This window comes from Athene cunicularia (assembly GCF_003259725.1).
Source record: "Athene cunicularia isolate RWA chromosome 5 unlocalized genomic scaffold, athCun1 chr5_part2, whole genome shotgun sequence".
Taxonomy (NCBI): Eukaryota; Metazoa; Chordata; class Aves; order Strigiformes; family Strigidae; genus Athene; species Athene cunicularia.
Window position 1 is genome coordinate 4,977,765 of NW_020799102.1, and position 13,270 is coordinate 4,991,034.

Genomic DNA, 13,270 nt, shown 5'->3' on the forward strand with positions numbered 1-13,270 from the left:
GTTTACTTCTAGAAAATAGGATGGGGCCGTCAGGTAAATGTTTGCATGGCAAACTAATTCTGCCCATCTCCAGGTCTACACTCATGAATAACAGCTATCAGACTTAATAGGTACAGGGAGTGGATGTGCAAGACCAGATGGAATGGGAATGCTTTGTACTTCTGTGCACTGTATGAGCCACACAATGCAGTGGTTTCTTCAGCCAGGATTCAACATGTTTAAAAAAAAAAGCTAAAACGTGTTAAACACGTTTCAACGTGTTAAAAAAAAAAAACAAAAACAAAAACAAGAAGTTCATGTGATATAGACCTTCAATTGAAAATTACGAGAGGATATAGAAGATTTGCCACTTATGGTTGCTGTGTGTAGAGCAGCTGGTCCCAGTGGAATGAAGGGAAGGATAAACCCATCTTCTTTGTGAACAACACAGCAACAAGGGATACTGCCACCAAAAGCAAAGTCCGCTCTGTACCAGCTCAGTACAAACCTCCATCACAGGAAGTGTCTCAGGGTGAGTGAGCTAAGAGCACAGCACAGGCACTGCAGTCGTGTGGACGCACATGACAGGAGGGAGAGGATGCAACATTTTCAGTTCTTCAGCCCTGCTGCAGATCTCCTGAGAAAGTGTATGCTTCAGGTTAAACCAGGTCTTAGAGACACCCTCTAGCAGGCAGTGAACCAGCCAGCAGCACCTCAGTGAGAGGCAAATCCGCATCCCTGTGGAAATGGCAGAAGACTGATTAAATTAATCCCATGCCCTTTCTAAGAGAAGACAGTAAGAGATAGTGAGGGGCAAAATTTGTACAAATGTACCGGTGTCTTCTTCCCTTTCTGGCAGAGAAAAGGAGGAGCAGATTCCACATGCCCACCCCTCCCCTGATCACAGCAGTCAGTAGAAGTAGGGGGGAGAAGGGGTTTTCTGCAAAGCCCAGGCCTTTGAGGCAGCAGAAGGGCAAGAGCTCAGTTTTACGACTCTTGGCCCCAACACAATTTACCATTTACAAACTAATCCTCCTCCACTGGAGAGCACAAGGCCTGCTAAAGCTCTCATGTCCACTTCTCTGATTCTTCATTGTCCACACTGACAGAGAGAAGCCGAAGACCTAATCGGTGTGTAATTCAATCGCTGTCCAGGCTGTGTCACAGCACAATGCTCTGCTTGTAGTGCCACGGGTTAAGTCAGCCAGCTACTGTTATGCACCACAGCAGGTGTGAAGAATATCACTCGGTCTAACTGTGTGTTACCACTCTGTCAAGGTTCGTTTCTGACGCTACTTTCACTCACCACTTAATGATTGGTTTTCCTACTGGCAGCAAGCTAATTGTCGGCTGTATGGTAAAAGGGCATTTTCAGTATTTTTGACCCTGAACTGGGAATTCCTGTACTGCATAATATCGGCTTCATACAAAGTAAAACCCTCTGTTCTCCAGATCCCCAAAACATGGAGGCCTGTTAAAAAGCTCTTTATTTCCTTAGTCTTAATCCAGCAATGAGTAAATTATGACTTACTACACCTGAAGTGCTTCACTCTGTTGTTCCTCACCAATCAGGACACTGGATATTGCCACACACCTTTCAGGAATGGGTTAAATTCGCAGAGCTCCTTGGTACCTAATTACATTTAAATCACCAAGACACAGCTGCTTCCAAAAATTCTTATCCACATGTAGGTGATTAAAAACCTCCAGAAAACAAGACTACATGTGCTGCCACACTTAAATACAGATCTTGGGCCACTTCGAGAATGGCATTTGGTTTGTTTTTTAAAAAACATTTACTACTCCAAAAGGAGTAGAAAGTTGCACTTCCATTTTTCTTGAGTTGTTCCACAGTGAAAGGAAGCTGAGGAAGAGAAGTCCAGAGGAAGAAAGCAGGGCAACACGTGCCACTTCATTGGCAGTGAAGCAGCAGTGGGTGTGTGTACCATCCAGCCGTGCTACCAGGCAGATAAGGACAGTGGGAAACTACTGCTGATAAACCCACAGCAGCACGAGGGAACTGTAATCTACAGAAAGTGGCAAGACCACAGGACAGTACCCAGGAGCATGTCAGAGGATGTCTTCCCCTCACACAGAGGTACATCACACACTTGTAATAGTCGTGTGTAATGTTTCTTTCAATGTATAACAGTGAAACACCCAAGGGATGTGAGCACAGAATGAGCACAGAAACCCCCAATTTCTAGTGTATCTATTTCCAGAACGGCCTTGAGAATTTCGTTCATGTTCAGTTTCTAGTGCTATTTCTCTAATTCCTTAATTTTCATGTACAAGCAATACAAATAGGAGGAACACCTGACGGAAGAGCTACACTGGGGCAGAAATTGTACAGGCCTGTACCAGCAGGAGTAGTTTTTCATCCAAAAGAATGAACAACTGAAGTCAGGTGGATAACCTGACCAATCCAAGAGGTGGATAAACCAAAATGGAAACAACTTCCCTGCCACCACATAGATGATCATAAATCAATATACTTGGCTGTCTAGAGTTATTTCTATGTAATTCTATACAAGAATTATGATTACCAATCTTACCTAATCCTGTAAAAGGATGAAATACTTTGTCACACTTTCAAATCCTGGGAAGGCAGCGAGGAGACAAAGACATATGATCCAGCTTCTTACCACTTGCTACAGAAAAGGTCCTGATAATTATTATTCAAAATATGAACTGGACATCTGTATTTACAGGGTTTAACAAGTCTTGCATAGTGCTGAAGCCAAGCTGCTTATTTCACCCATATTCGTCTACTGTCATCATTGAGGGCTGACTTCCAAACATGGCCAGACACCAGTTTACATGGCCAGGGTCATGAGACATTCTTGCATCCTGAATCAGGATTTAGCAATGCCATGTGCCAAGCTTTAGAAGCATGCAGAGCATTTGCAACTGAGCACCTGCGGAAATCCCATTTCCTGACAAAGAGAGGCCTCCAATATTCATGTTTTTCTCCTGCTCTTAGGCCATGCTGTAATGAAATATGGCCTGAATAATCCTTTTATAGCTACACAGGGAAATGTCCTTGCTTAACATTTCCCTCTCCTTATGGAGGTTCAGTGGGAACTTGGTTGAGCAATCAGCAAAGATACACAGGATGAAAAGGCTGGCTGATGGGATATGACCAAAACCACGCACAGGGTAGTGATACTAAGTGGATACACAGGTTATCAGAGTAACTGGAAGGACTGGTAACTTTAGTGAATATAGGTAAGAGGAGGGGACCCTAACGAGTCATATTAAATTTGGTGTTACTGCTCACAGTGACATGTGCAGGCACAACCAAAAGCATACAGGCTCATGGAAAATGAGACCAGGAGAGCTGTAGTTGGCAGCATGTGAATCATCAGAGAGTGCAGGACTGCACAGAGACCTCTCCTAGGTCAGTGAGAACAGCTGAAGGCAAGCTGGAAGGGACTTAGAAGGGACTGGCTGTGAGGCCAGCAATGGGAATGGAATGAGTTATGCTGTAAGACTCCATGCTCTGCAAGACACTCCCCCAGTATCTCCGGCTGCAGATCTGGGTTGCCCTTACTCTAAGCTGCCTTCTTCCCTTTGAAGGTCATGATTCCCTTACCCCAGGAATGTGTGTCTTGTCCTGTCCCCTTTGCTCTAACCCCAGGCTGCTGCTCCTCTACCTTTGACATAGGCTATCCATGCCCCCTCCATAAACTCTATCTGCTACCTCCCAACCATCCACATCTCTGTATGCCCCCACACTGTCACCTCACCCTCCACCTCCCTGACACTGTGCCCTGTGGCTGCTTCATAACCCCAGATGGTCTCTGCTTTTGTTTTCTTTCCTTGCTGCTGGCTTTGGCAGTGTGAGTGTGAAGCCTGAGCTATCACACGTAGCAGACTACGAGGCTGCACACTGTTCTGCACCTAATCGCACCTCTGCCAGGCTGCTCACTGGAGCTTTAACCAACGACTCCAAACGCTGACCAACTGCGAAGAACTACCAGCCCTGAAAACTTCTCACACATCATCATGTGCCTGTATCATATCTTCAACTGACAATACAGGTTTGGCAGTTTAGAGATCAGTCATTTTCCATGGCCCTGCTGGTCTTTAGTGGTCCCTCAGCCTCATTTTGGGAACCACCATCCATCACGGTGCCATGCAGGCTCAGTGCATGCAGAGTGACAGCTGCTATTTCCCAATTCCCCAAGGCAATGCTAGAACAACTTCTGTCTGCTAAATACTAGGTATAAAAATCAGGTCTCTGTGGCACACTCCCTCTTCCTTCCTTCCTGCTGATCAGCTCTTCCTCCGAGCATTTCAGGGGACCTACCCCCTCCTCTTGGCCATGACAGTGTACATTCAAACAGCTGCTAGGGCTGGATGAAGCACCTGCTCTGGGCAACAGCAGCTGGAGTTCATTTTGGGTCCAAAGGGCCGAGGCCCAGCAGGCTGACCGCATGTGCACTAATCCAGTATCATCACCAGCTCCACTAACAACAGGTGCCTCTTTGAAGAGGGAGGGAAAAACTATTTGGGGAGGAATCAGAGCTTTATAAAGGACATTATGGGCCAAGTCCTCAGCTCGTACATGCTCAGTTAAAGCATGTAGTCTCTTGAAGTTATATGAGTAATGCTCACATATACCAATAAGAGTCATCCCACTCTCAGTGCTGCTTCTCTTTTTGGTTTTCCGAAGGATTTTTCACCTCCTCTCTTTGCTCTGCACTGATCTTCCTTCAAAAGAAGAAAAGAAACATTCTTGTTCCTCACTTCAGACCAAACAGCTGAAGGTCACAAGCTACATATACCAGACTTCAACATCCTTCTCTACATAGGTAACACAATCTTACCGTTGCCTCACAAGATGTGTCCCTCAGTCCTGCTTTAGTCCTGGAGTCCAGATCGTGAGCATGTATCAACAGGAACCAGGGTGATCCCATTCTGGAACAGATCAAATCAAACCCTGTCAAGGTCCCCTAAGAGAAGTCTTTCAGCACAGGCATCATAAGAATTGCCATGCACTTGCTTGGGCCAGTGGTCCACATAGCCCAATGTGTTATTTCAACATATGGCTACTACAAAATGACATGGGAAGAGAGCAAAAACCCCCTGCCAGAAACGGTGGCCAAATTGGTTCCAAGGAAATTTTTCTTCTTAACTCATTTTGCTAGAAGTTATGACCAAATGCATACAAGTCTCTTTTTTAAGTCCCTCTTAGTGTATTACTGATAAATGCTTGTATTAATGGAAGCTTCTATGTTTTTTCTTTTCTGAATCCTGCCATTCTGAGCTCCAAAGGTCAGTTCTGCAAATCTGGTCTCACTCCTTGCAGTTATTTACACTTGTGCTTGTTTCTAGAAAACCTGGAAGCTCTCTGGAGCCTGAGAATGGAGCTGGATTCACAAAGGCGGCACTGCAGAGCACTGCCAAATGCACTTTGCTCACACAATGTGAGTAAAAGCAGGCTTTCCAAATTCCTGTGGGTGCACTAGTAGAGGAAAACATGACCTTGGTACACCTTGCTCATGTGACCCAGTCACAGCCTTTGTAACTTTGTATCCAAAATTTATTTTCCTGAACGCTACATCTTTTAATTCATGACTTTCCGAGATTTAGATTTGTTGAAGTCCCTTTCCCCTTGGGACCATGTCTCAGCTGGGTTATATTACAGAAAGAGGGCAAGCAGAGACAGTTGAAGAAGCAGAGCTGGCAGTAAGAATAGCACAGGCAGAAAAAACAGTCTCCAATCCATAACAGTTACTGGCACCTCACCCACAAGTACACACAAGTGTAAATTGTACTGTGTTGGACAAGTGTAAATCATACTGTGTTGGCCCGCTCTTTTAAATAAGTCTCCAAGAATTCCCCTTGACAAACTGAAGTACAGGCTAGATAGTCCCATTTCCTCACCAGTGAACGGACATTCACACAACCACACAGGAACGTCCAGTGCTAGAAACATATTCTCAGCTGCTGCAGACTCATGGTTTCCCTTTGAGGCTTTAACCACAGTTCCAAAGTTAGAAAACATCAAAGCATGTATAAACATACAAAGAAGGCAATATCGCACACTTGCATCAGTTTTGTCCACATATATGTCTGAGGAAACCACATGGCAATCACCACTTTGCACACTTGATACTGAGCAGCAGGGATACCTACAAGTTACTGCCCTTCACAGCAAAAGCAATAAAACACTCCCAGCATCTGACAGGCACAGAGCTCTTCCTAACCCTCTGAATCCTCTCTGCAGCTTGCTGTCACTGGGCACATTTCACACAGGCCAGCTGCACAGGATTTATTCAACCAGTTTTGGAGTATCAAAGCTAACTTTTTTTTGTCTTTGCCCCAGGCAGGCACTTGGTATGCAGTATTTAAATCAGAGAACAAAATGTTCTGTGAAATTTGTAAATACTCAGCACAGTAATTTCTAAATTCCAAAAGAGATAGCAACTGGAGCTAGTAGTTTAAAAAACAAAAAGTAAAGCATTTCACTGCATCACTGTAATGCCACATATCCTAAAGACCAGAACAAATAACTTCCCAAGATTATCAATCAATTAATGGTTGTGACTACCTAAAGTGATAGGAGCCAAACACACTCAGAGTTACACCTCGTAATTCCAATGAAATCAGGAGAATGCACAATTCAACAAGTGCTCTGCATAAAGATGCTAAAATTGAAAACGATTTGTTTGATCCTTGCAAATAGACACAAAAGATTTTGCCTGGGACATACTGCCACAAAGAGACTACAATCTAACACCTACTATTATAAGATTTTTATAATATATTTAAAGCCATTAAAATGGAATTAAGCAGAAAATGATAGGGAGATACCCTGGGGAACCACAACACTTAAAGACTATGAAAGATAATATGTAGATGGCCTAAAAGAGGTGTTTTGAGCAGAAAGCAGCAATAAAGGGTCATTTGTGACTGGAACTGGAAGAGGAATTACTTCATTGGAATTTAACGTAGCCTTTAGGGTCTATGATGTTTGAGTGAAATTATCCACTTCTGTTTTGTCTGATTCACCATCACCAAATCCATATTAATACAAAATTTAAAACAAACATTTAGCTGATGAATGTTCACATTAAAGTTTCAAATAAAGGACCTTTTCATATTTTTTTCTCAAGCATTTAAACTCTGAAAGGATTCTTTTTCAAACAAAACGTGTTCATAAACCCTGAAAAGGGTTCATTCATTATTTTTTGGTGACTATGGAAGCTAAAATATTTGGAATAATAACCTCTTCACCTGCAAACATTTTGCACACCTCTTACCACAATTTCTTCTCTCTCAAGCCAAGTAGCAAATGACATCAGTCAAACCATTTAACTCCCAGGAGCACCTGTACTTTAGAAGCAGGTGCTCTTGGTACTAGTAGGGACTCTATGAACACTGATTATCAGTAGCATACAACAGTAAAACAATAAATGGTTTCTGGATCTTCATCCTTTGCTTGTAATTTACTTCTGCTAGCCCAGATATTCTGAGTGTGTACAGAGTGCATCTGCTCATGTTCACATCAGAGAGGCAGGTCTGATGCTCCCTCAAGGGCCAGCTGGAGCACAGAGTGCACCTACTAAAGTGTACCCTGCCTGGAAGGCATTACCTGCAGTCACTGATTTCAGACGGCGCAGACTGTACCAAAAAAAGCACTTCTTTTTTCAACACGTCAAGTCTTATTTTCTCATTTGTCCAAAAGTAACTACAGATTCTCACCCACAGCTGTGGAAAGGATGGTAGAACAGAAAGGCAAGGTATACAAATTATGACAGACTTCAGGCAGTTTGGGATTGCACAACACATTGCCTGGGGTTCACCACATGTTTTCAGAAATTCCACAGAATCCCCTTAAATTTGCTTCAGTGCTGAGCCTCAGTGGCTTCAATCGGCAATAAGTGACTGGACTTATGATATACTGTGGACAGATTGCAAGGATGAGCCTTAAGGTTTTTGGCCTATGCGTTTTTAAATGTACCTTGAAAAAACAACTGCAAAATCTCAGAGGCAGATGAACCCTGCCAATTTGTTCTAATGTACTCCTGAGCACAGCCTCTTTAAAAAAAATTAAACGGGTAGTATTAATATATAATTAATAGTTCACTTGCATCTTAAGTGTATTTTTAAAAGATGTTTATAAGAGGAGAAATGGAGATTGAAGGGCCGGTACTGCTGCCTAGGCTGAAGCTTGCTCAGGCCCTCTGCAGGCACCAGGCAGAGGCAGGGAGCACCGACAGCCCCAGAGGTCCAGCTCTCCTTGGCACCTCGCTGCCCAAGCCAAACCACCGCCTTCCTGAGCACAGGCAGAGCCAGGGCTCTGAAAGACACAGATGAAGTCTAGTCGGCACACCTAACAATTTTGTAAATACAAGGATGGAAGACTAGGGGAAAACAACTCGGTGTAGGTGAATCGTCAACCTTTAAAATTGCATTGGAAAGAGATATGTGCTTAAGAGAAGATAGTGCTATGCAGCTCCTAGACCCAAGTTAGCAGCGGCCGCAGTGCAGTTTCACCAGCCCGAAGAAGTCTACACACATGTAAGCAGCCACACGCACTTGAACTCGGCCATACGCAGCCTCACTTGAGGTACAACAAGATACCTGAAGGTGTCCGACATAAACCAGGTTGAGGCAGGACAACAGTCACAGCCAAGAGACTACCTGCGCAGTCAGCTGAGGTGCAGTTACATCTTCCAGGCTCTCACACATCCCCAAACCTGCTGTGGGCATGGAGATTTCTCAGGGGCCCACAGAGGGGAGCATGGGAGCAAAGGGAGAGGATGAGTCTGCCTGAGCACTGTGGCTGCAGCAGCAGCTGGAAAGAGCCTACAAGAGAGAGAAAAGGGAGGGATGCCTGGGGATGGGCGGAAGGGCGAGGGCAGGTGCTGTGCAGGCAGGGTGCACCCTGAACACAAGTCACAGGGCAGCTCAGCACCAGCCACAGTGGCCACAGAGGCTCCCTGCTGCGCTGCAGGGCACTGGGCCTCTCCGGCCCCAGCAGCACCCTGCACGAATTAGGAAACCCTTCTATAACTGTTCTATGACACAAGTTAAAGATAAGCTTTGCTTTTATTTCAGAAACTCTTAGGAGCTTGTCTTCTAAGTTTGTTTTAGACATACCCACAGGCTGTGGGCATATTCTGTCTGAAGGACAGATTTCAGTCAGTAAAGTTTCAAAGAACTCTCTACGTATCACAGTGGTCTATATTATCCAGCGTTTGGAAAGTTCCTTAAGGAAGAACTTCATTGCGACAGAGAGACAAATGAACCAACTTCTCAGTATCTGTGCCATGCAGACGTGTCAAGGAAGCCTACGGAACTGAACTGCCCAAGATAAGTTGCATCAGAGGCACAAAGTGTCGCAACTTTATCAGAGTACTGATGCAAAGTGGGAAAAGTGAATGAAGGCAAAAAAGACATGGCTGTTTCCAGTACAACTGCAGAACATCCTCAAACATCTCAGCTGGCTTTAAACACTGCAGTAATGGATGTTTTGCAAATATAAAAATGTCAGTGAGAGAAAGAAAATCTTTGATTCTCTCTAAAAGGAAATCAATGGAAAACTAAGCTTTGGAGTATTTGAGGCGAGTGCCAAAAAAAAAAAGGCACTTCAAAAATTACTTCCGAATCAAAATTAATCCAAATATTTTACAAACAGGATTCCATTTGGTACCTTATTTTAGTAAATTGAATACATATAAAATACATGTAGATACAGCATTGCATAGTAATTTTCTGTACCTATAAGCCAAAAAAATAGGTTCCTGTTTGCTTGGTTTGATACCAACAAGATCAAGACTGATTTCAAAGGGGCTAGGCTTTAACTTTTACTTTTGGAAAATCCTTCTCTTGTTTCACTAAAACACGCTGATTTCACAGCACTGAAATGAACTGGACCTTTCCATTTGCTCAGTTACATACAGACAAAAAGCGTTTTCCAGAATGTCCACCTCACAGCCTGGTCACAGTGCTGTTGTCACCCCAGGGCCATCTCATGTTTTGCTGATGACTAGTTTTACTGTGAGACAGTTAAAAAAGGTTCTTTTTTTATGCTTACTTAAGTAGTAAGCTCCCAAATTTCAGGCTGCTTTTTTAACTTTATGAGTCATCCAGTGCAAAAAGGCAACAAAACAACTCAGAAGTCTTGCTGGCTTTTCCTCCATGGAAAAAGAAAATAAAAAAGAGTGGGATCAGATAAAATAATGACATGAAGCACCTGCTGAAAATGGAAAAGCATACAGAAAAATGGGTTAAGTGACTGTAAGCCCAATACAAGCAATTGTAAATTCATGGGTGTTTGTATGAATCATTCTCCATTTCCTGCCAGAGAGCTTAGGTTTCACTTAATTACGAAACAAAATCATGAATGAAGAAGGCTAATTCACAGGCATACATATCATGCATATGTTTACTTATTACATTTTCCTCACACAGCTCTCTGTTTTCATCATAGCTATTGATGGGCACTGAATGATCACATAAGAAAAAAGTGGCACATTAGATACACTATTTGCAAAGCACAAGAAAAAAATTTGTCACAGCTAGAAAGAAGCTAAGAGATGGTAGCTAGGTAGAAGCAACAGACAGCTCTTGCTAGCTGTGGTTAAGGAACAAACAATATCAACTCCAGATGACAAAGTGCAGTTTAAGACCCCAGCTTTAAATGAGAATCAAGGTAGAAAAGGGCCAGATACAACCAACTATTTGCAAAGTAGTCTCAGCAGAAAGGATATTTTCAGATGACTGCTAAAGCCCACTGACAGAAGGCAGGGGGGGAGTAGGGGTGTATGTGGATGTGTGTGTAAAAGAGTTTATTTTGCTGGAATTTTAATTGCAAGTTCTGTATATCACGCTGTGGTTGTTTGGCTTCCCACTCTGCCATACACTTTCAACACTCTCTAAAATGTGTTGCACTAAGATCACGTCAAATTATAAAAATAAAGACATCTTTCATCAAGGCATGTGCGTAACACTACACATTTAAGTAATCCTGGATTATGGGAATAAACAGGGTCAATTCTGTCACCAACCCTATTTACAGATGTCACCATCTCTTTTTGCAATGACTCACAGGTAACTATCTGCTCTTGCTTTCCCTCGGTCAAGATTGCTCAGCGTCCAACCCTCTTCACCCCAATATCCGTTCACTAAGGGAATCTGTAAAGTACCTTCATACTTCCAAATTTAAGGATCTAACCCAGATTCACTTGTCTCAAAGTCGTACACAGATATTGTTACCCCAAGCGGGTAATAACTTTTCTGAAGCTCATAGTTTGGGAGAGAGATGCAAGACTTTCCCTTCAGTTTAGGGCAGGTGGGAAAAAAACCCAACATATCTTAAAAAGAACCCTACCTGAGAGCAGGCAGCTGCACTTACTTCATGCCATGCTGAAATGCTGTAACTAAGAAACTGAAGAAAGCGCTTGTTCCCCAGGACACAGCATTTCTTGAAAACCAAGGCTTGAGATCACAAGTTTTTGGAACAGATGATGCTTTTCTCAGTCCAGATACTACCAGCATATGATACCACCTCACCCTATGTAGCAAGAATCCCCACATTACTTTGGAATGGAATTTTTCCACAATACATATGATTACAAATGACGTGTATTTCCTTTTGTTCTATGAAGCACAGAGCAAAATAAATTTAACAGTGTTCTCATGAAAAGAGGGGTTAAACAATGTATGGAGATTAAGGAAATTTAGAGTCAGTTTTCAGATCAGCCCCATACAGCATAAGAGGCCTTAAGAAATGTCTTTGCATCTCGGTTCTCCATCACTGAATTGGGATAACTTAATATTGAGTCCCAAGGGACCTGCAGTCCACTAATACAGAGAGAAACATCTATATGAGCTGATATGCTCAGATATCACTGTCATGAACTCCTACTTAACAAAATACAACCACAAACTTTCCTACGGAGACACTAGTAACTTGCCTTCTACTGTGATTTCACACTTGAAATTATTTGGGCTGTCCACAGAAAAGAGGTCATCAAGTATTCTGTTAGATTGGGATGCCAATGCATATACACACACTGACACCACACTTGCTCTTCCTCCTCTGAGGCAGTCAAAGGATTATTCTGAAATAATAAAACACTAGCAACTGTTTTACTGGCTAAAACACAGACAGTTGGAATGGAGGGAGCTAAAAGGTAACTGTTAGAAGTACATCTTCCCAGCAGAAGTCCCTCATGCCCCAGGAAAAAAAGAGGACCCTTACTGAGAACTTCAGAACAAGACCATACATTGTTGAACTGTCTTGTCAATGAATAATTTACGGATTTATTTAGTCTTGCAAACATTACAGGTATATTTTACTCACACGTGGTTTTACTCAAATGCTTAAAATAAGCATATACTTAATGTTATGGGCTTTTTAAAGTGAACTTAGCACACAGTTTTACATTTTATTTGCTGAAACTTCAAATTTAACTACAGCACAAAGAATGAGAAGAACGAAAAAATGGACAATTACAGTGAACAAAAAAGGCCGAATAACACAGGAGCTGGAGGCACTGAACTATGTCAGTTTGTCATGAGCAATTTTCCCACATCTTTAGGTGACTACTCCCAGACAATGTGTGCTCTGCTCTAGGTAGTCAGATCCAATAACAATTAAAACACCCAACGGAATAACGATTCTGCCCTGAGCATCCTGGATTTGTGGGGGAGTGGGGTGATCTGCTAGAAAAATATTCCACAGAACGGCATGTAACATTAAGCTTACTAAACAGAAAGTCACTGAACAGAAAATTATCAAATTCGAAGGGTGTTGAGATTACTCAGATTTCCACACCACTGGCTTGTATCTATTAAATAAATGCTCAAGCAGTAACATGTAGAGCTCCATCCGTACAGCAAAGCAGGTGAAAGTCAGAAACACGTATTTTGAAGTTGGTGTACAAACCGAGTACTAACACACTGAGGTGGTTTAATCTGCCTAGACAGGACCAGTTTGACCCAAACATTTTTAGCGTTCCTCAAAAAAGAGCAACAATCTACCCTGTATCCAAGACACACACAGATACACTGTTAAGTTCCCAGGGTTTTTTCCCAGCTCGTTCCCTCCCCACGACTGCATCTCCCTGCACGCTGCTATCAGCTGCTCCGGCCCCGGCACAGCCACGCCGCGCTCTCGCCCCTCGTGGGCTATTGAAGGCGGTATTTCAGTGTGGGCGTCCCTGGCGACCGTCCCTCAAACAAGCTCGACAACGGCCGAGGCACCGGCCGGCCCTTCCCGCGCTGGCAACCGACGCCCGGCCGCGGGGAGCCGCGCCGGGGCCGAGGTGCC

General features: G+C 43.3%; 1 long non-coding RNA gene across 1 annotated transcript in view; it reads right to left on the minus strand.

Moving 5' to 3' along the window:
* Positions 1 to 293: 293 nt before the first annotated feature.
* Positions 294 to 13,270, minus strand: part of LOC113481144 — a 15,100-nt gene continuing 2,123 nt past the window's right edge. The window contains exons 3-5 of the long non-coding RNA XR_003398610.1: positions 4,812 to 4,902; positions 2,535 to 2,630; positions 294 to 717 (exon numbers count right to left, since the gene is read on the minus strand). This is a non-coding gene — a long non-coding RNA (uncharacterized LOC113481144). The remainder of the gene's footprint in view (positions 718 to 2,534; positions 2,631 to 4,811; positions 4,903 to 13,270) is intronic.